This window comes from Vipera berus (assembly GCF_964194415.1).
Source record: "Vipera berus genome assembly, chromosome: Z".
NCBI lineage: Eukaryota > Metazoa > Chordata > Lepidosauria > Squamata > Viperidae > Vipera > Vipera berus.
In genome coordinates, this window is record NC_138205.1 from 67,319,167 (window position 1) to 67,343,560 (window position 24,394).

The 24,394-nt window shown below is 42.2% G+C and overlaps 1 long non-coding RNA gene across 1 annotated transcript in view; it reads right to left on the minus strand.

The window, feature by feature from the left end:
• Positions 1-2,669: 2,669 nt before the first annotated feature.
• Positions 2,670-24,394, minus strand: part of LOC308677326 — a 43,561-nt gene continuing 21,836 nt past the window's right edge. Inside the window, exons 3-4 of the long non-coding RNA XR_014028453.1 lie at positions 10,306-10,442; positions 2,670-2,724 (exon numbers count right to left, since the gene is read on the minus strand). This is a non-coding gene — a long non-coding RNA (uncharacterized lncRNA). The remainder of the gene's footprint in view (positions 2,725-10,305; positions 10,443-24,394) is intronic.

The following is a 24,394-nucleotide window of genomic DNA, read 5'->3' on the forward strand; positions in this document are numbered from 1 at the left end:
GTAATAACCAAGTCATCTGCAAACGCTTTCAATCTATAATCTTGATCTTTAATTTTAATTCCCTTTATTTTCTTTGATTCACGTATCTTAATCAACAATATTTCCAATGTTAAAACAAACAATAATGGCGACAACGGACAACCCTGTCTTGTACCCTTTTCAATTTTACAAGCTTCTGTTAGGCTACCATTAATTATTATTTGAGCTGTTTGTTTTTGATATATTGCCCTAATAGATTGTAAAAACTTGTCACCAAACTCCATTTTCTCCAATGCCTTAAATAAAAATTGCCAATTTAATTGATCAAACGCTTTTTCAGCATCCAGAAAGATCAGCGCTGCAGGGACTTGATTATTTCTTTCCAAATATTCTAATAAATTTACAATATGTCTCACATTATTTTTCATTTGCCTACCACTTATAAAACCTGTTTGATCAGAATAAATCATTTGCTGCATAACCCCCATTAATCTATTTGCTAAAATCTTTGCAAATATTTTATAATCATTATTTAAAAGCGATATAGGCCTATAATTTTTAAGTTGAACAAGATCTTGATCTTCCTTCAGAATCAGTTATAAATGCTGTTTTCCACGATGGAGGCACTTCTCCTCCAGATTGTATTGTTCTAAATAACTCTTTTAAAGGGTCCACCATTTCTGATTGTAAATTTTTATAGTAAATAGCTGATAATCCATCTGTTCCGGGTGCTTTAACCACTTTTAATTGTTTAATTGCTAAAATAATTTCTTCAGCAGTTATCAATTGATTCATCCCTTCCCGTTGCTCTTGTGTAAGTATTGGGATATTTACATCCTGTAAATAACTATCCATATCTAAACCCAGCATATATCCCTAGCATATAATTTAGAATAAAATTCAACAAAAGCCTTTTTAATGAGATCTTGCTGAAACACCTCTTTATATTCTATCTTATCTATATTATGTGATCTTTGTTTTTTCCTTAATAAATAAGCTAACCACCTACCCGGCTTATTAGCATTGTTAAAAGTATTATGTTTGGCATATTAAGAGCCTTGGTGGAGCAGTGGGCTGATGCCTCCTTAAGTAACACCAGCTGCCTGCAATTAGTGCAGGTTCGCATCCCACCAGGCTCAAGGTTGACTCAGCCTTCCATCCTTCCGAGGTAGGTAAAATGAGGACCCAGATTGTTGGGGGCAATTAAGCTGACTTTGTAATAATGCCGCTTGGGGTGTGTGTGAAAGCCCTAATAAGCATGCATATACATAGAATGAAGGCTACTGCTAAGCTTGTAAGCCGCCCTGAGTCTTCGGAGAAGGGCGGGATATAAATGGAATTAAAAATAAAAAAAATATCGTAAATTAGTTGCTACTTGACATATCATTAACATATCAAACTGTCCTCTTAGCAGATTAATTACTTCTTTCAACCTCTTGTCAGATGGGTTCAAAATAAGAGCTTTCTCTTTCATCTTTATTTCCTCCTCTATTTCTTTACGCTTATATTCCATTCTATGTCTATGTTTATTATTCAAATATATTAACACTCCTCTCATATAAGCTTTACTTGCATCCCAAACCATTTCAGTGGGAGTGTCCTTATGCATATTCATAATAAAAAATTCTCTCATCTGCTTTTTACATTCTTCCACATTCTCTTCATATCTAAATAAATTTTCATTTAGTCTCCATGATCTTCTTTCCCCCTTGCTCTTATCCAATTCCATCCAGACTGGACTATGATCTGATAGAGTTCTTGAACATATCTTAATCTTCTTAATCCTAGAAAAGAAATCATTAGTAGTTAATACAAAATCAATTCTAGAAAAAGATTGATGTCTATCAGAAAAAAAAGTAAAATCCTTTTCTTCCAAATTTCGTTCTCTCCAGACATCTCGCAGTTCCATGTCATCTTTCAAATCAAAAAAGATTTTGGTAATCTGGCGTGGCTTAGAGTATTTTTAAAAAATCCTTTTTTATCTTTCTGAGTGTCCAGCACTCCATTCCAATCTCCCATCAATATGTATGATTTATAATCCCATTGACTTATTTTATCATGTAACAGTTTGTAAAATTCTCCTTGCTGTTGATTAGGTGCATAAACTCCAGTTAAAAGTGTTTTCTTCCCTTCTATTAATAGTTCAATTATGATATATCTTCCTTGTTTATCTGCTTCAATTAAATTAGCTGTTATGTCTTTCTTTACATAAATAACTAACCCATTTTTCTTCTCTGGAGCAGATGCAATAAATTGTATACCCAGTCTAGAATTTATCAAATATTTTTGATCAGATGCGTGAATATGCGTTTCTTGCAAACATATAACATCATTTTTAAATTGTTTCAAGTATTGAAATACTTTCTTTCTCTTTTGTGGTGAATTTAATCCATTATCATTCCAAGTTAGAAACTTTGTAGCCATCTTTTGCGACTTGAAGCTTTCGGAGCATTTCTTGCAGATCCACAGACATCTGCCTCTTTGGCCTAGCTCCTCCCACTGCTTCACTAGAAATGGGTTCCTGACTTGTAGTTATTGAACACTGTTGCTGCTGCTGTTGTTGTTGTTTCTTACGTCTAGATGCAGCCCGTGTCACTCTTTGGGTCTTAGATTCTTCCATTAAAGTCATGGGTTGCACAATTTCCGAGATTTGCTGTACTTCTTGCATCTGTCGCTCTTCTTCTTCTTTTCCTCCTTTAACTTCTTCTTTTCCTCCTTTAACTTCTGAAGATGGCGGTGAACCTGCTTTCAAAACATTAGAATAAAAATCATGTGCCTTCAGGACTGTATTAAGACAATATCTTACTCCAGCATAATTCACCACAATCCCCATTGGTATCTCCCATCTGAACTGAAGCTGTTGTTTTTTTAATTCATTTGCCAAAAAACCAAAATCTTTCCTTTTTCTCAAAATTCTTGGGGGAATCTCTTTCAGAATCAAAACCTCCTGATTAGCCACTTTAAATCTATTGTTGTAAAAAGTTTGAATAATCTGATTTCTGATCTTTCTCTTTGTAAAGTACACAACCACCTCTCTTGGCAGTTTCCTTTGCCTAGCAATCCAGGAATTAACACGGAATACTTTATCCATCTCCACAAAATATCTTCCGGTTGAATTCCCAAAATAGGCGCCAGAGCATCCACCAACATCTCTTCCAGATTTTCCTGTGGATTTTGTCTTAAGCCTCTAATCCTCAAGGCAAACTCCATATCTCTATATTGTGTCATAACCACATCATCATCCATTTTCTCTATTTTATTCTCAACATCAGACATTTTAGCCTCCAGCATCAAATTATTCTGTTTCACTTCTTCCACACATTCAGCCAGACTCTCAATACAACCTGAGAGCCCTTGAAATGCCATCAAAATGTCCTCCCGTATTTCCTTATTTTTTTCTTCAATACGTTCTGCCACCTGCTCAGATATTTTTTCAGACTGAAGTTTTAAAGCATCTTTTAAAGAATCTTGTAAGTTTTTAAAGTCAGTGGAGGTGCAGCAGCTGCAGCAGGAAACATCAAAGATTGAATTCCAGATTGCTGAACAGGAGATGCCCCTGGACTTTTAGAAACAGGAATTCTAGGCGGTTTGGAGGCCATTTTATCACCTAATTAACTTTCTTTATGCACTTTCACTTTTCCGCCCTCTTACAATTGTAATTTAAATGTTAAATATCCAAGTCTTCTAGTCACTTTTAAACAGCTCCAAAATTTAGCAAAATCTTAAAGTTCTGAAAATCCACTTTAGATATTCCTCCTCAGTATCCAAACAATCACTTTCACTTTGATAAAAAGGACACTTTCAAAGCTTGTTACAAAGAATCACTCAGGCACCATCTTTCCGTCCTTTTTAAAATTGAAACAGGAAAAAAGTTAAAGTTCCAGAGTTAAAGTCTTATACTTGCTGTTTATATTGCTCCCGCATCCGCTCCGCCTGCATCAATTACTCCAAAACACAAACAAATCCAGCAGGAGTGGATTCAGAGTCTTGTTCTGCTTAAAAGCAGAAAAATCCTCCGACCTGGAGTGTTTCCGGGCTTTGGGGGGGCTCTCACACTTCAAGCCCCAGAATAAACATTCTGGGGCTCTAGGCGAGCTCTACACCTACCCAGAGACTCCCCTTCCCCTCTTTGCCCAAGGGGAAGAGTTTTAAGCCGTGGAAAAGCTGATCGTCGGCTGCTCCATGGCTTTAACAAAATCGGAAGGCTGGCAGTCGATCCCGACCATCCTCAATGCTGAAGCGCCACCAGGAAGTCCTTGAACTTGGTTTTCTTAATGTTGAGTTTCAAGCCCACTTTTGCACTCTCCTTCTTCACCCGCATCAAGAGGCTCCTTAGTTCCTCTTCACTTTCTGCTATTAGAGCAGTATCATCTGCATATCTTAGGTTGTTGATATTTCTCCCGGCAATCTCAATTCCAACTTTTGATTAATCTAGCCCTGCCTTTCTCATGATGTGCTCTGCATATAAGTTAAATAGGCAGGGTGACAATATACAACCTTGCCGGACTCCTTTCCCAATTTTGAACCAATCAGTGGTTCCGTGTCCAGTTCTCACTGTTGTTTCTTGACCTGCATATAGGTTTCTCAAGAGACAAATAAGATGGTCTGGTACTCCCATCTCTTTAAGAACTTGCCACAATTTGTTGTGATCCACACAATGAAAGGCTTTAGCATAGTCAATGAAGCAGAAGTAGATGTCTTTCTGGAACTCTCTAGCTTTCTCCATGATCCAGTATATGTTGGCAATTTGATCTCTAGTTCCTCTGCCTCTTCGAAATCCTGCCTGTACTTCTGATAGTTCTTGATCCACATACTGCTGGAGTCTAGCTTGTAGGATTTTAAGCATAACTTTACTAGCATGAGAAATGAGTGCAATGGTGCAATAGTTTGAACATTCTTTGGCACTGCCTTTCTTTGGAATTGGAATGTAAACTGATCTTTTCCAATCCTGTGGCCACTGTTGAGTTTTCCAAATTTGCTGGCAAATTGAGTGTAGCACTTTTACTGCATCGTCTTTTAAGATTTTGAATAGCTCATCTGGAATACTGTCACCTCCACTAGCTTTGTTGTTGCTCAGCTTTCCTAAGGCTCACTTCACTTCACATTCTAGGATGTCTGGCTCGAGGTCAGTGACCACCCAATCATGGTGACCTGGGACGTTAAGCTCGTTCTTGTATAGTTCTTCTGTGTAATTTTGTCACCTCTTTTTAATCTCTTCTGCCTCTGTTAGGTCCCTGCCATTTTGGTCCTTTATCATGCTCATTTTTGCATGAAACATTCCCTTCATATCTCCAATTTTCTTGAAGAGATCTCTGGTCCTCCCTATTCTAATGTTTTCTTTTATTTGTTTGCACTGTTAAGAAGACATTTTTATCTCTTCTAGCTACTCTCTGGAATTCTGCATTCAATTGGGCGTATCTTTCTATTTCTCCTTTGCCTTTCACTTCCCCTCTTTCCTCAGCTATTTGCAAAGCTTCCTCAAACAGCCATTTTGCTTTCTTGCATTTCTTTTTCTTTGGAATGGTTTTAGTTGCTACCTGTTGTACAATGTTGCGAACCTCCATCCATAATTCTTCAGGCACTCTGTCTATCAGATCTAATTCCTTAAATCTATTTGTCACCTATACTGTGTATTCATCAGGGTTATGATTTAGTTCAAATCTGAGTGGCCTACTGCTTTCCCCTGCTTTCTTCAATTTAAGCCTAAATTTTGCAACGAGAAGCTCATGATCTGAGCCACAGTCAGCTCCTGGTCTTGTTTTTACTGACTGTAGAGCTTCTCCATCTTTGACTGCAGAGCACATAGTCAATCTGATTTCTGTGTTGGCCATCTGGTGATGTGCATGTGTAGAGCTGTCTCCTGGGTTGTTGGAAAAGAGTGTTTGCTATGACCATCGTATTCTCTTGACAAAATTCTATCAGCCTGTGCTCTGCTTCATTTTGCCTGTTATCCTGGTTATCTTTTGGCTTCCTACTTTAGCATTCCAATCCCCCATGATGATAAGGACATCATTTTTTGGTGTTAATTCTATAAGGTGTTGTAAGGTTTCATAGAACTGGTCAATTTCATCCTCTTCAGCACCAGTGGTTGGGGCATAGACTTGGACTACTGTGATATTGAATGGTTTGCCTTGGATTCGAACTGAGATCATTCTGTTATTTTGGGGATTGTATCCCAGTATTGCTTTTTCCCCCTTCATGGATTACTGCCTTGTCGTGGTGAAGGGGCTTGCATAATTCAATGAAGCTATGAGCTATGCTGTGCAGGGCCACCCAAGACGGAAAGGTCATAGCAGAGAGTTCTGACAAAACGTGATCCACTGGAGAAGGAAATGGCAAACCACTCCAGTATCTTTGCCATGAAAACCCTATGGACATTACCAAAAGGCAAAATGATATGACGCTGGAAGATGAGCCCCTCAGGTCGGAAGGCGTCCAATATACTACTGGGGAAGCGCAGAGGGCTAGTCCTAGTAGCGCGAGAAAGAATGAAGCGACTGGGCCAAAGCCGAAAGGACGCTCAGCTTTGGATATGTCTGGTGGTGAAAGGAAAGTCCGATGCTGTAAAGATTCTTTCTCCATAGGAACCTGGAATGTAAGATCCATGAATCAAGGAAAGCTGGACGTGGTCAAACAAGAGATGACAAGACTAAACATCGACATCTTAGGTATCAGCGAACTAAAATGAACAGGAATGGGTGAATTTAATTCAGATGACCATCAGGTATACTACTGTGGGCAAGAATCCCTCAGAAGAAATGGAGTAGCCTTCATAGTCAATAAAAAAGTAGGAAAAGCAATACTGGGATACAACCCTCAAAATGACAGAATGATCTCAGTTTGAATCCAAGGCAAACCATTCAATATCACAGTAGTCCAAGTCTATGCCCCAACCACCGGTGCTGAAGAGGATGAAATTGACCGGTTCTATGAAGCTCTACAGCACCTTATAGAAATAACACCAAAAAATGATGTCCTTATCATCATGGGGGATTGGAATGCTAAAGTAGGAAGCCAAAAGATAACTGGAATAACAGGCAAGTTTGGCCTTGGAGTACAAAATGAAGCAGGGCACAGGCTGATAGAATTTTGTCAAGAGAATACGATGGTCATAGCAAACACTCTTTTCCAACAACCCAAGAGACGGCTTTACACATGGACATCACCAGACGGTCAACACAGAAATCAGATTGACTATATGCTCTGCAGCCAAAGATGGAGAAGCTCTATACAGTCAGTAAAAACAAGACCAGGAGCTGACTGTGGCTCAGACCTTGAGCTTCTTGTTGCAAAATTTAGGCTTAAATTAAAGAAAGTAGGGAAAAGCGCTAGGCCAGTCAGGTATGAATTAAATCATATCCCTGTTCAATATACAGTAGAGGTGACAAATAGATTTAAGGAATTAGATCTGATAGACAGAGTGCCTGAAGAACTATGGACAGAGGTTCGCGAAATTGTACAACACGTAGCAACCAAAATCAAAGAAAAAGAAATGCAAGAAAGCAAAATGGCTGTCTGAGGAAGCTTTGCAAATAGCTGAGGAAAGGAGGGAAGCAAAAGGCAAGGGAGAAAAAGAAAGATATGCCCAATTAAATGCAGAATTCCAAAGAATAGCTAGAAGAGATAAGAATGAATTCTTAAATGAACAATGCAAAGAAATAGAAGAAAACAATAGAATAGGGAGGACCAGAGATCTTTTCAAGAATATTGGAGAGATGAAGGGAACGTTTCATGCAAAAATGGGCATGATAAAGGACCAAAATGGCAGGGACCTAACAGAGGCAGAAGAGATTAAGAAGAGGTGGCAAATTCACACAGAAGAACTATACAAGAATGAGCTTAACATCCCTGATAATCACAATGAGTTGATCACTGGCCTTGAGCCAGACATCCTAGAATGTAAAGTGAAGTGGGCCTTAGAAAAGCTGAGCAACAACAAAGCTAGTGGAGGTGACAGTATTCCAGCTGAGCTATTCAAAATCTTAAAAGACGATGCAGTAAAAGTGCTACACTCAATTTGCCAGCAAATTTGGAAAACTCAACAGTGGCCACAGGATTGGAAAAGATCAGTTTACATTCCAATTCCAAAGAAAGGCAGTGCCAAAGAATGTTCAAACTATTGCACCATTGCACTCATTTCTCATGCTAGTAAAGTTATGCTTAAAATTCTACAAGCTAGACTCCAGCAGTATGTGGATCGAGAACTACCAGAAGTACAGGCAGGATTTTGAAGAGGCAGAGGAACTAGAGATCAAATTGCTAACATACGCTGGATCATGGAGAAAGCTAGGGAGTTCCAGAAAGACATCTACTTTTGCTTCATTGACTATGCTAAAGCCTTTGATTGTGTGGATCATAACAAACTGTGGCAAGTCCTTAAAGAGATGGGCATACCAGACCATCTTATTTGTCTCTTGAGAAACCTATATGCAGGCCAAGAAGCAACAGTGAGAACTGGACACGGAACCACTGATTGGTTCAAAATTGGGAAAGGAGTCCGGCAAGGCTGTATACTGTCACCTTGCCTATTTAACCTATATGCAGAGCACATCATGAGAAAGGCAGGGCTAGATGAATCAAAAGTTGGAATTAAGATTGCCAGAAGAAACATCAACAACCTAAGATTTGCAGATGATACCACTCTAATGGCAGAAAGTGAAGAGGAACTAAAGAGCCTCTTGTTGTGAGTGAAGAAGGAGAGTGCAAAACTTGGGTTGAAACTAAACATTAAGAAAACCAAGAACATGGCATCTGGCCCTCTCAATTCCTGGCAAATAATTGGGGAAGAAATGGAGGTAGTGACAGATTTTATTTTCCTGGGCTCCAAGATCACTGCAGATGGGGACTGTAGCCAAGAAATTAAAAGACGCTTGCTCCTGGGGAGGAAAGCCATGGCAAATCTAGACAGCACACTAAAAAGCAGAGACATCACCCTGTCAACAAAAGTGCGTATAGTCAAGGCTATGGTCTTCCCAGTTGCAATGTATGGCAGTGAAAGCTGGACCATAAGAAAGGCTGAGCGCCAAAGAATTGAAGCCTTTGAACTATGGTGCTGGAGAAGACTCCTGCGAGTCCCTTGGACTGCAAGGCGATCAAACCGGTCATCCTAGAGGAGATCAACCCTGACTGCTCTTTAGAAGGCCAGATCCTGAAGCTAAAACTCAAATACTTTGGCCACCTAATGAGAAGGAAGAACTCACTGGAGAAGAGCCTAATGCTGGGAAAGATTGAGGGCAATAGAAGAAGGGGACGACAGAGAATGAGGTGGCTGGATGGAGTCACTGAAGCAGTAGGCGTGAGATTAAATGGACTCCAGAAGATGGTAGAGGACAGGAAGGCCTGGAGGAACATTGTCCATAGGGTCGCGATGGGTCGGACACGACTTCGCAACTAACAACAACAAATTGCTTTTCCTACTCTTTTATTGATTATGAAGGCTACTCCATTTCTTCTGAGGGATTGTTACTGCAGTAGTATACCTGATGGTCATCTGAATTAAATTCACTCATTCCTTTCCATTTTAGTTTGTTGATTCCTAAGATGTCAATGTTCAGTCTTGTCATCTCTTGACCACTTCCAGCTTGCCTTGATTCATGGATTTTACATTCCAGGTTCCTATGGAGAAAAAATCTTTACAGCATCGGACTTTCCTTTCACCACCAGATACATCCACAGCTGATTGTCCTTTCAGCTTTGGCCCAGTCGCTTCATTCTTTCTGGCACTACTAGTACTTGTTATATAGTGGGCTCTGGACCGCATGGCTAAGATGGACGATTCAGGACACTGGGGTTCAGCATACCAACACTTTCTTGATGTAGCACAGACTGGGCGAACAAACTGGGCGTTCCAAGTATACCTAGCCAGGTATACTTGGAACCAATCCCAATATCTGGATTTCCCGCCAAAGACTACCCTGCTAATCAGGGCAGGGCACCCTGCCACCTGGTGGTGTTAGTGGCTTATGTCTGCGTAACATCCCCTATGTACATAATAATAATAATAATAATAATAATAATAATAATAATAATAATAATAATAATAATAATAATAATAATAATAATAATAATAATAATAATAATAATAATATAATTTCTTTTTTTTATTGAAAAGTTTTACAATACATTTTTTAATACAAACCCCCCCCTCCTCCTCCCCTCTCCTCAACCCCCCCTCCCCTCCCCCCTCCCCGACTTCCCAGAGCTGAATACAGGGTATAATAATACAAACAAGCATAATCTAAAATATGCTAACAACAATAATAAAACATTAAATTCTACAATGTATCTCTGTTGCGATTGATCTTTCAAATATGCTGAAATCTTTACCATTTCCGCCAAGTTAGAAACTTTCAAAGTCCACTCTTCTATAGTCGGCAGTTCGTCCTTCTTCCAATATTGTGCTACTAAAAGTCTCGCTGCCGTAATTAAATTCAACATCAACTTTGTATCTATAACAGTAGTATCTGTAATAATACCCAATAAAAACAATTGCAGAGAAAACTTTATCCTTTTCTTAAATATCTTTTGCATATTCCACCAAATTTTAATCCAAAAAACTTTAACCTTTTTACAAGTCCACCATAAATGAAAATACGTTGCATCCTCACAGCCACACCTCCAACATTTGGGCTGGCAGTTCGGATACATACTTGCTAATTTTTTAGGGTCTAAGTGCCACCTATAAAACATTTTATAAAAATTCTCTCTTAGATTTTGGGCCTGTGTAAATTTTACATTTCTAACCCAAATCTTTTCCCAAGTGTACATTGTGATAAGCTCCTGAAAATTCTGGGCCCACTTTATCATACAATCTTTAACAAGTTCCGTTTCTGAATCAATTTCTATCAATGCATTATATATCCTTTTTATATGTGCTTGACCTTGATCTCTAATTTGTTTTACCAAATTTTCATCAATTGAGAAACCAACTTTCTGGTCCTCTTTCCATCTTGCCTGTAATTGCCCATACTGGAACCAGTTTGTACAATCTTTTCTTCTTTTAAGATATTATATGGCTTTATAATTGCCATACTTTCCTTTCTAAAAATATGGAACGCTTCACGAATTTGCGTGTCATCCTTGCGCAGGGGCCATGCTAATCTTCTCTGTATTGTTCCAATTTTAGTATATGTGCTGCCAAAGCGAGCACAATAATAATTTAATTTCTATACCGCCCTTCTCCCGAAGGACTCAGGGCGGTGTACAGGGCAATAAATACAATAAAATACAATGTACAAACATTACAAAAGAATTAAATAAGTAGCCCAATTACAATAAAAATTAATAAAATTAATATTAAAATACCCCAAACCCATCAGACCAGGCCAGCTTGTTCAAATAAGTAAGTTTTTAGGTCACGGCGGAAGGAGCGAAGGTCAGGAGCCATCCGGAGCTAAACTGGTAAACGGTTCCAAAGGTCTGGCGCACCCACAGAGAACGCCCTCCTCCTGGGGGCCGCCAGTCGACACTCTTTGGCCGATGGCACCCTGAGGAGGCCCTCTCTGTGGGAGTGCACTGGACGAAGGGAAGATGATGCCGGCAGCAGGTGCTCCCGTAGGTAATCTGGACCCATGCCATTTAGGGCTTTATAGGTCATTACCAGCACCTTGAATCTCAACCGGAGGGCAACTGGAAGCCAATGCAGCTCGCGGAGTAGAGGTGTTACATGGGAGTATCGGGAAACCCCCACCACCACTCGCACGGCCACATTCTGCACCAGCTGAAGCCTCCGAGTAGTCCTCAAGGGCAGCCCCATGTAGAGAGCGTTGCAGTAGTCTAAATGAGAGGTCACGAGCACATGAGTGACTGTACACAAGGCATCCCAGTCCAGATAACACCCCTTCCCCATACAAAAACAACAACAACAATGTAAACAATAAACATACTAACGGAACAAAACACCTGCAGTGTGGAGCCTGCTTTAACACATAAACCCCTAGTCTTCAAGACCTTACATAGTCCTTGAGGTACGCCGGTGGCCTATGAATTCTTGCTGACTGTTTCACTGTTTGTCCCGTGTTTTGGTCAACCAGGTCTGCAATGGTGTCATCAATTGGGTCGCCAGCAGGGTCCAGATTCCGAGCCCTGTCCACCCCTACGTCATTGTGCTGCTCTGGAATCACAGTTTGTGGTTTTTCGGGGTGTCTCTTCCTCAACTGGTCAATGTGTCTTCTCAGCTCGCGACCCTCCTCCACCTCTACAATGTAAGATACAGGCCCCGTTTTGTCAACTACCACCCCCTGAATCCAGGGATGCCCATGACCATAGTTCCGGGCCCAAACCATTTCACCTATGTGAAGTCCTCTGGAGGTGACCATTTGGCGTTGATCCTCTTGTGCTGCCACTCTGTCAGGGTGAAGTCTGTCCAACTTAGTAATCAGGCGCTGACCCCAAAGTAACTCAGCAGGACTCTTGCCTGTCACAGTGCATGGTGTGGTATGTTGTGCCAACAGAAACTGAGCCAACCTTTGATGCCAGTCTTCACTGATGATGCGCCTCAATGCGTCCTTTGTTGTTCTCACCAGGCGTTCTGCCATACAGTTAGACGATGGGTGGAAAGGCGCCGATGTGACGTGCCTAATCGAGTTGGCCCTGGTGAATGCCTGGAAATCAGCAGATGTGGGCCATTATAGGAGACCAACTGTGGGCCATTATCAGAGACTAACACATCAGGCAACCCATGAGTGGCAAATAGTCCCCGGAGCACTTGAACTGTCTTTGCAGTGGTCATGCTAGGAACTGGTACTAATTCTAACCATTTAGAGTGACTGTCAACCACTACTAGGAACAATTGTCCCTGTAAAGGGCCTGCATAGTCAATATGCAACCTAGACCATGGGGTGTGTGTTGCTTTCCATTTGTGAATGGGAGCCTGTGGCTGTTCTGGCCTTGATCTCTGACAAGTGTAGCACCCCACTACCTGCTCCTCTATGGCTTTGTCGAGACCAGGCCACCATAAGTAGCTCCTAGCCAATGCCTTCATCCTGACAATGCCTTGATGACCCTCGTGTAGTGACTGCAAGACCCTTTCCCTCAATTTCTCCGGGATAATAACCCTACTACCCTACAACAGGCATCCTTTATGAGAAGACAACTCATGCCTCCTCATGAAATATGCCTGGAATTCCGGTCCCGGGCTCTTTTCCTGCCACCCAGACGCTACCCATGAGATGACCCTGCTCAGTACCTTGTCCGCTGTGGTGCCAGCAGCAATATCTTTCACCTGGAGGGGACAGTCAGGAAGATCTTGGATGAGTAGCATCTGCTCCGCTGGTGCTGGGTCAGGATCAGTGCTCATTAATGGTAATCTGCTTAATGCATCTGCATGGCCCATGTCCCTCCCCTGTTTATGGACCAGTTTGCAAGCATGGGCAGATAGAAAAATGTACCACCTCAGCATTCTTGGAGATAGAATTTGTGGTGTTTGTTTATCAGTTGTGAATAACCCCAACAATGGTTTGTGATCAGTAAAAATGGTGAACTCCCTGCCATACAGGTAATATGGAATTTTTTGACTCCTGACACAATTGCCAGGGCTTCCTTGTCAATTTGTGCCTTTCTGCCTTTGTCAGTGTCCGGGAGTAGTAGGCAATGGGCCTTTGCTCCCCATTGTCTTCTATGTGACTTAATACAGCGCCCACCCCATAAGGGGGTGCATCACACGCTATGGGCTTGTTTTCTATAAATGGGTGATTGTTGAGTCACTGGATAAAAGTTGTTTGAGATTTCTAAAGCTCTGTTCGTGGACCTCAGTCCATTTCCATGGGGTTTTCTTATAAAGCAGTCTGTGTAAAGGCTCTGCAATTGCTGCTTTGTGAGGTAAAGACGCATGATAGAAGTTAAGTAACCCCAGAAAAGCTTGCAATTCAGCCTTATTTGTTGGGGTTGGAGCCAACTTAATTGCTTTTACCTTAGAGTCAGTGGGGTGAATTCCCTTGGCATCAATCCTGAACCTTAAGAACTCAGTGGATGCCACACCAATACTGCACTTACTTTTTTAAGTTTAAGCCCAGTAGAACGAAATCTGCTTAAAACAGCTTACAGCTTGTCAGCCAAGATCTCTGATTCCCCAGCAATAAGGACATCGTCAAAATAAGGACAAACACCAGGAATGCCTTTCAGAGTGCTTTCCATGAGATCTTGGAAAATGCCAGGAGCTACTGAAATGCCAAACTGTAACCGGTTAACTCTGAAAGCTCCTCTGTGTGTCACTATTGTCTGAGTGTCAGCAATTTCTTTAGTAACTGTGAGCTGCTGATACGCCTGCGCCAAATCAAGTTTTGCAAAGAAAGTGCCACCTTGGACAGCGGAGAGTACCTGCCAGACCATCGGGACCGGGTAAGCGTGCGGATTAAAGGCTCGGTTAACCGTAGCCTTGTAATCAGCACATATTCTAATTTCCCCATTGGCCTTTAGTTGTGTCACAATAGGGGTTTCCCAGTCTCCCCCGTTCACAGGCTCCAACACTCCCTGTTCTACCAGCTTGTCCAGTTCGCTCTCAATCTTATGCTTGAGAGCGAATGGAACTCTCCAGGGCTTGATACGTACGGGAGGAACCGTCGGGTTCAGTTTAAATTTGATGGGGGGGGCCTCATGTACTTTCCCAGCCTGTCATCAAATACGTCTGCAAATTCATTGCAGACGGATTCAAGACATTTGGGCTGGATGCTATTCACTCCCCCCAACCAAATGCCCAGGGAATCAAACCAATCCAGCCCCACTAGACTAGTTCTCCACTCATCGGTCACCAAGATGTCCAAGGGACCCTGGAACTCCTTAAACGTCACAAACACGGTGGGCATTCCCCTGATTTTAATGGGAGTGTGCTGGAAATCTGACAACTGTAATTTGGTAGGCTTTAAGGGGACCCTCTGCCTGCTCCGATCGCAAATTCCTTTGAAAGTCTCGTAGGAAATTATTGAGACTTCGGAACAGGAGTCCAGCTCCATCGTGCAAGGTACCCCTTGCAGATGGACCTGAATTGTTATTTTAGGTTTGAGCAGCTGATGGATCTCCTTGTGAGTCATGGTCTGCCTGCTCTGCCCAGGGTTGGAGGGTTTGAGCCGGGGTTTGTGCCGAGGGGAAACAGTACCTTCGAGTGCTGATGCCAAAGCTTGTACTTCATTCAGGCTGTCCCGGCTTTGATTCCGGCAGACGGCTGCGATGTGCCCCGTCTTGCCGCAGGAGCGACACTTCGTGGATTGGAACCTACAAGTCACTCGTAGATGATTTCCCCCATAGCTGGCACATTTCTGGTTGGATGAAATGGCTCCCCTCTGTTCCTTGCAGCTGCAACTGCACACTGTGCTTTTGCTGGCTGGTGTGTGTCTCCGGTGACCTCCGTCATTGTCCCGCCACGATGGATGCTTCCTGGGTCTTTGCTGTACTGCATCTACCTCTTCCTCTCCATCCGTGTCGCCGCTTCCTCTGCTCGAAGCACATTCATGATGAATGGTCACACCTGAGTTGCCGCTTGGGCGGTGAGTGGGTTTGCTTGAGTCGTTGGCTGCTTCATAAGCCATCACCTCGTCTAAGACCTCTCACAGATTCATCAGTGGCTTGGTGATGATCTTTTGTCAGCACTGCTTGTCTCTCAGTCTGAACACCACCTGGTCTCTGATTCTGTCTTCGAGATCTGGGAATTTACACAGGCGGGCAGCCTGTCTCAGCGCTGCGATGAACTGCGAAGTTGGCTCACCGTGTTGCTGGCTGCGCTGAATGAATTGGTACTGCCAATACATAGGGGCTCTCACCGGCATGAAGTGCTCAACCAACTTCGCTTTGAAATCAGCATAAGAGACGTTTGTGACGGTGAGCACAGTCCCACGGCCACATCATACACATCCTGACCACTTAGACACAAAAGCGCCGCTGCTTTCATTTTGTCTTCTGTGATCTTGTTAATCATCAGGAACCCTTCGATCCGCCCCAGATGCGCTTCCCATCGCTCTGGTTCGTCGATGTTGAAACGGAATTCGCTGGTTGCTCTGAACTTAGCCATGTTGCGCCGGTCCTAAAATGCTGCTTCGCTAGGAAAAAAAGTTTCAGAAAATTTGCCTTTCCTGCTTCTGAGTGTTTTCAGCAATAGTAAGGTTCCTTGGGAAAGATTTGCCTTTACACCTTCCTTGTGACTTCAGCTCCATTTGAAACAGCATCCCACCTTCGTCGCCAGTGTTATATAGTGGGCTCTGGACCGCATGGCCAAGATGGATGACTCAGGACACCGGGGTTCAGCATACCAACACTTTATTGATGTACCACAGACTGGGCGAACCAAGGGGCAACTGCCCCACCTATATACCTAGCCAGGTATACTTGTGTCACTGCGTTTTTTTAAGTGTTTGTCAGCTCCGCATGTCTCACTTTGTTTTTCTGCCAGCTGCATAGTAATCTTATCAATGTAACCAAGGTGATTGTCACATGTTCAGCCATGTTATGGTTTCATGCCTAGCACTGCTGTTCACTGTGCATGTCTACAAAGGTTTTCTCACTTTACTTTTTTTTCTTCTCTTTGCATTCTGTCTGATGAGAAGATGTAGTCAGTTAGGAGTTTTACTTTGCTTTCCAATTAAAGTTTTATATACAGTAGAATGTGCCTCGGTTTTGTTTATTTTTACCTGATGTTTACCATGTGTTGCATGAACCACGGTCCATTGCCCTCTGATAGGGAAGTATTAATTATTTTCCCTGACATTGGTAGCAGAGGATGGGTTTGTTTTTATTTTCAAGATTTATTGCTACTGATAAGCATATAGCTAATTAGTCCGGCGACTGAGGAACGCTGTCATTAATTGCTGCAATATGCCAAAGAAAAAGAGGAAGAAGGCCCGTTATCAGCCTGCTGTAGAGGAGACAGTTACTTCACAGAGATATCTCCCTTCAAGTTTACAGACTCCCCTCGCAACTGCTACACATCTTGGAGAAGAGAATCCAGCCTCTGAGTCAAGGTCAGTTTCACCGTTTTCTGATTTTACTCAAGCTGACACCCCCAGAAGTAATTTACTCTGGTGGAGCACAGGCTATTTTTGAGGGGCTTGGTGCTAGGCCAAAAGGCTCATTAGAAAAGGGAGTGATGCATTATTTATTTATTTATTTATTTAGATTTGTATACCACCCTTTCCCGAAGGACTCAGGGCGGTTTACAGGGTAATTAAAACAAGAAATACAAAAGTTAAAACGATTAAAAAAATTACAACAGTCCCTGAAAAAGTAAAAGCCCCCAATTAAAATTAAAATTCTCAGCCTGGGCCAGAGAGCTCGAAGAGCCAGGTCTTCAGGTCCCGGCGGAATGAACGGAGGTCGGGGGCAGTCCTCAGCTCCATGGGCAGCTGGTTCCAGAGGTCAGGCGCACCCACTGAGAAGGCCCTCCCCCTGGGTGTTACCCGCCGGCAATCGTTTACTGGCGGCACCCTGAGAAGACCCTCCCTGTGGGAGCACACTGGATGAAGGGAGCTTGATGCTGGCAGCAGGTGTTCCCTCAGATATCCCAGACCCAAGCCATTTAGGGCTTTATAGGTCATTACCAGCACCTTGAATCTCACCCGGAGGGCAACCGGAAGCCAATGCAGCTCGCGGAGTAGAGGTGTTACATGGGAGTATCGGGAAACCCCCATCACAACTCATGCAGCTGCATTCTGCACCAGCTGAAGCCTCCGAGTGGTCCTCAAGGGCAGCCCCATGTAGAGAGCGTTGCAGTAGTCTAAATGGGAGGTCACGAGCGCATGAGTGATTGTGCGTAGGGCATCTCGGTCCAGGTAGGGTCGCAACTGGCGAGTGTGCAGGAGAAGGTTCTGCAAAGTTATTGTGAACAAATTTAAGCTTTTGACAAAGAGCTGCAGCAGGCAAAGGCATATGCATCAATGATTAAGCAGCAGGGGAGACACTCTGCTGGCATACACATTCCAGATTCAGCCATATTGCCTTCTTCTCCAAACCCAAAGGCACACCCACAAGATTCAGCCATATTGCCTTCTTCTCCAAAGCCAAAGCCACACTCACAAGATTCAGCCATATTGCCTTCTTCTCCAAAGCCAAAGCCACACCCACAATGGAGTATTGTGTCAGACGAATGGGAACAGGAGGCTCCCATGTCACAGTCTCCTGACCAAGTGCAGTCTCAAATGACACACAAAGATATCAAGGCTACAATGATGCCTGAATCTGATGTTATAGCACCATCTGCTGGTGAATCTGTTTTACAAGATAGAAATGCATTTCAAAGAATGCAGAATGCATTTTCACAGATGTCTCTTCATCAAGCATAGCTCCAAGCTGTAACACCTCCACGTTCATCTCCTATTGTACCAGTGGTTGGTGATTCAAACTGAACTTCGTGAGCTTTACTCTTTTTTTAATCATCCTGTTCAGGTCATGGGAAAAGGAACTGTTTACATTGAAGAGCTCAGTGCATTTATTCCTGATGTTTATTATGTACCATCAGCTAATAGTAATTTGCTTAGTCAGAATCACTTGTCTAGGGTATCAAAATTCCAGGTACATCATCTTGAAAAAGTGAGTTATGTAGTTAAAGACGGAGATATTGTTGCTGAAACCATGTTGATTGGTGGTGTTTATTACTTAAAGCCAAAGTCTAAGCAGCAAGAGCAGGCAAGTATACAAGCTCCAAAAAGGGAAAGCGCAGGCCCAGTGAGAGATGTCCCAGAGAGAGATCCTGTTGCTATTTCAAAGGCTCCTAAAGCCAACAAGAAGACAAGTAAGACACAGGTTGCTCACGGCAAGCCTGAGGTTCCTAATACATATGCTAATGTTGAGAATTCACTAACTGGTAAACCTTTGCATTACAGGTGTATTCATAAGTGGCATAGAAGATTGTGTCATGCCAGTTTCCGTGTTCTGAAGAAGATGCCAGAGTTTGCAAGAGGTTTGGATCTAAAGGGGTGTAAGGTGTTCTTGGATTGTGCTGTCTGCAAAAAATCCAAATCCAAAGCAGCAGCAATTCCAAAGTGTGCTACAAGCCTGTCAACACGCATTTTTGATTTGGTACACACTGACATAGTGGGTCTTTTTACACCGACACTTGGTGGTAAAAGATATGCCCCCGACCTCCGTTCATTCCACCGGGACCTGAAGACCTGGCTCTTCGAGCTCTCTGGCCCAGGCTGAGAATTTTAATTTTAATTTTAACTGGGGTTTTTACTTGTTCAGGGATTGATATAATTTTTTAAATTGTTTTTAACTTTTGTATTTTTCGTTTTAATCACCCTGTAAACTGCCCTGAGTCCTTTGGGAAAGGGCGGTATATAAATATAAATAAATAAATAAATAAATAAATAAATAAATAAATAAATAAATAAATAAAGACTTTGCCGCTCTTCTCTATACCCAACACGAAGTCAGCATTGCCAGAATTCAGAGTGATTGTGGTGCTGAATTCATGTCTCAGCGTTTCCAGGACTGGATGCGTAGGAATGGCATACGACACCAGACCTCGGCTCCTTACACTCTGGCTGAAAATGGAGTGGCAGAACATAGAAACGGGGTTCTGCAAACAATGATGCATTGCCTACTTGAAGATGCTAACCTCAGTCTCCCATACTGGGGTGAGACTATTAAATATGCTAATCATATCATCAACCGTACTTGGAGTAGTGTAATAAATCAGACCCCTTATTTCATGTTATATGGACACAAGCCTGACCTCTCTCATCTCCATGTTTTTGGTTCATATGCTATGGTGAATATTCCTTTAGCTCAAAGAAGGAAAAGGGGTCCTGCAGCAAAAAGGATGAGATTTATGGGTATTGATTATAATTCCAAATGGAGCAAATACATTGAATCTTCTCATGTAATAGTGATCTCCCAATCTGCTACTTTTGAGGAAGATGCTGACTGGTCCAGGATTCATTCTAATGATCCTGGAGTTTATTTTCCTAGAGATGCTGCTGCTAATGCCATGCAGCCTGGTGACCAAGATGCACAGGCGAATATTCCTTCCACGAGTTCTTCTCAACCTAATGTTTCGTCTTTGCGAGCTGCCGATGCTGCCACTGGCGACGATGATGAAGACAAGGACGAAAGGGAAGAAGAATGGACGGTTGTTCCGAGACGTTCCAAGAGGACCACAAAAGGAATTCCTCCAAAACGGTATTCATGGCAAGTAACGAAAGCACCTTTACCTTTGATTTGTAATGTTACACTTCCTCCTGAGAAGTTCACACAAATCAAACATCTTCCTGAATCAGAGCAAGATAAATGGTATGAGGCAATGCAGGCTGAAATGGACAGTCTAAAGAAACTTCAAGTGTTTACGCCTGCAAGCCCTCCAGCAAACAAGAAAGTTATTGGCACTCGATGGGTCTACAGAATTAAAAAGAAGCCAAATGGTGAGTCATTGTATAAGGCCAGACTTGTAGCCCAGGGTTTCGCTCAACATTATCCTGAGGACTATACAAATACTTATTCACCCACAGTGCGGACTGAGGGTGTGAAAATCACCTTAGCCACTGCAACTATCCTTGGTTTAGAGGCTTTCCAGTTTGATGTTGAAACGGCTTATCTACACACTGATCTTGATGAAGAAATCTATGTGAAAGGTCCTCCAGGTTTCCGACAGCAAGAAGGAAACAGTCTGGTTTAATGTGGTACTTATGTCTTTCTGACAAACTAAATTCAATGGGCTTTATTAAGTCTGAAACAGATGAATGCGTGTTTGCAAAAAGATCTGATAATAGGTATGAGATAATTCTTGTTTATGTTGATGATATTGTTTATATTGGTCCAAATAAGCAGATGAGTGAGAATTTTGCTAAAGCTTTACAACAGTTTTTCACATTGAAGTCTTTAGGATATATTAACATTTATTTGGGTGTTCAGGTTGTCAAAACTCAGAAGGGGTTTAGTCTTACACAAGAAGATAAGATTGAACAACTATTACATCACTGCAATATGAAGGATGCTAAACCAGTGAGTAAACCCATGCAAACCGACTTTCACAACTTGACACATGAACCAAGTCATGAGTTCGAGTATCAAACACTTTATCACTCAGTCATTGGGTCGCTGCTGTATATTAGTAGTTGGAGTAGACCCAACATTGCACTTAGTGTTAATCTCCTATCACGACACGTAGGCAAGGCAAAACGGTTTCATTGTACATGTGTTAAGAAACTATTGAGATATCTAAAACACACTAAAACATGAAGTTATTGTTAGAACCCACACATACTGACTATGCAGAGTTATGTTGTTATGCAGATTCTGATTGGGCGAGTGATAAGAAATCATGCAAAAGTACTTCAGGTTATATAATGTTTTTAAATGGATGTCCTGTTTACTGGCATGTGCATAAACAGAATTTTGTTTCTTGTTCATGTACTGAAACTGAATATGCTTGTGTTTCATATGCATGTAATTCTCTAACGTGGTTTGATGCCTTAGTCACAGATATCTGGACACACCTGATTCGACCAATCACTGTGATGGAAGGCAACGAATCTGTGGTTTATATATCTGAGGATTGCTTTACAGGTTCAAGGTCTAGACACATTGACATCAAAATATAAGACAAGCTGTTAAACAAGGTTTTGTTAAATTGCAGTATGTGCCTACACATGATCAGATTGCTGATATGCTGAACAAACCACTTCCTACAGCTCAGCACGAGTATCTGCACAACAAGATGTGCCTTATCTGAGATCTGCATTACTGACAAAAGAAGGGGATGTCACTGCGTTTTTTTAAGTGTTTGTCAGCTCTGCACATCTCACTTTGTTTTTCTGCAAGCTGCATAGTAATCTTATCAATGTAACCAAGGTGATTGTCACATGTCCAGCCATGTTATGGTTTCATGCCTAGCACTGCTGTTCACTGTGCATGTCTACAAAGTTTTTCTCACTTTACTTTTTCTTCTTCTTCTCTTTTTATTCTGTCTGATGAGAAGATGTAGTCAGTTAGGTTTTTCTTTGCTTTCCAATTAAAGTTTTATATACAGTAGAATATGGCTGAGTTTTGTTTATTTTTACCTGATGTTTACCATGTGTCGTATGAACCACGGTCCATCGCCCTCTGATAGGGAAGTATTAATTAATTTCGCTTACAACTTGGAACCAATCCCAATATCTGGATTTCCCGCCAAAGACTACCCTGCTAATCTGGGCAGGGCACCCTGCCACCTGGTGATGTCAGTAGCTTATGTCTGTGTAACATCCCATATGTACATAACAGTACTAGCTAGCCCTGTGCTCTTCCCCAGTAGCATATTGGACACCTTCCGACCTGAGGGGCTCATCTTCCAGCGTCATATCTTTTTGCCTTTTGGTACTGTCCATGGGGTTTTCATGGCAAAGATACTGGAGTGGGTTGCCATTTCCTTCTCCAATGGATCATATTTTGTCAGAACTCTCTGCTATGACCTGTCTGTCTTGGGTGGCCCTGCACGGCATAGCTCATAGCTTCATTGAATTATGCAAGCCCCTTCGCCATGACAAGGCAGTAATCCATGAAGGGGACAATGAGATTACATGACATTTAATATTTCAGAAGATAAGAAGAGTTCTTATTATATTTTTTGTATTTATTAAAGCAACGTTGTTCCTTCTTTGTGTTTCATGTTCTGATTAGTAAATATTCTCATAGTCTGACTGAAAGTGTCCAGTTCCAGTCTGTTTCAAATTGTTGATGCCTAATATGTCTCTGTGTTGTCAATTTGTTTCATCTTTTATTGCATTGAAAGATGAAACATCCATTTCCATGTTAATATTGCTTACATTCCAAGTTCTCACTGTAATTTTGTTTTTGCAGTTTCATATTTTCTTGTTCTGCACAGTGACATCTAGATGTCTCAAAAATTAATTTAACTATATCATAAACACTATTACTTTTCTGAAAGATCTTCAGTGTCATCTACCTGAGAGTATATCATCTGGCAACACATCATCAGTCACTTTATTTTATCTATCCATGTGGTTTTCTTGCTAAAATACAGAAGTGGTTTACCATTGCCTTCTCCTGTGTATTATGAAATGATGTCTTCGCCATGGTCATCCATGTTCAGCATCCTCCTGTACCACTCCTTCCTAATAAAGATGCTTTAACTATAGCTGGGATAACCTTGGGTGATCCTGCTAGGTGTATATACGAGCCTTGGTGGAGCAGTGGGCTAATGCCTCCTTAAGTAACACCAGCTGCCTGCAATTAGTGCAGGTTCACATCCCACCAGGCTCAAGGTTGACTCAGCCTTCCATCCTTCCGAGGTAAGGAAAATGAGGACCCAGATTGTTGGGGGCAATTAAGCTGACTTTGTAATAATGCCGCTTGTGGGGGTGTGTGAAAGCCCTAATAAGCAGGCATATACATAGAATGAAGGCTACTGCTAAGCTTGTAAGCTGCCCTGAGTCTTCGGAGAAGGGCGGGATATAAATGGAATTAAAATAAAAAATAAAATGACTTCCGGATGGCAAGGCGTCGCCGGAGGCAGCCATTCTTTGGCTGTCAGCCTCGCGGCTCCGTAGAACCGCCGAAAACAGCACCGATCAGCTGTTTCGGCGGCTCGGAAGCCCCCTCCTCGGGAGAAGAGGAGGGGGTGAGTGCCCAGGTAGGGGTAGAGCTCTCCGGGGCCACCAGAACTTAAAGTTTTGGCGGCTGAAGGATTGAGCCCCCCCGAAGCCTGGGCATGCTCGGGACTGCGAGGCACCTCTGCTCCGGGTTTTTTGGAGCAGAACAGGGCGTTCGCAACCATCCCTGCTAGCAAGGAAGAACTTTTGAGAACGAGGACGCAGGCAGAGCGATGCAGGAGATTTTGGTGAAGATGGTGTTTTGATCTTTAACTCAATGGACTTTGCTGAGCTCGTAAGTGGAAGTGCGTAGCTAACAATAGTGGGTGAAAATGGCGGCTATATCTTCTAAAGTTCCTGCTCTGGTGCAGCAGTCTTCGTTGAAAACTTTATTGTCCCCTGCACCCGTATCTGCATCAGCTCTTACAGTAAAAGATTTGCAGAATCGGCTGCAAGAGACTATGGAAAAGCAAATGCAACAATTTGCTGAGATAATGGATAAAAAGTTGGAGAAGTTAACAGAAAAACTAGCTAAGGTTATGGATGAAAAGATTACAGAGAAATTAACAGAACTGAGAGCAGACATTTTATCTGCATTGCAAGGCATGGCTAAATGTATTGAGAATTTGGACGAAAGAGTGGAAGATCTTACTCAAAATGATATTAGACTGGAAGCAAAAATGACAGAAACTGAAAATGTGGTAGAGAAAATTGATTACTTCGCTACACTCATTGCATCAGCAGATAATCGCCCGGCCACCTTGTTTAAGATAACTCGCTCCCTCCTTAATCAAGAGATGAGGGAGGATCCCTTACAGGGTCGTGCCAAGGAGTTTTGCCAACATCTGTCGGACAAAATCACTCGGATTCGGACCGGCTTAGACTCCGACTGGGCAGAGTCTAAC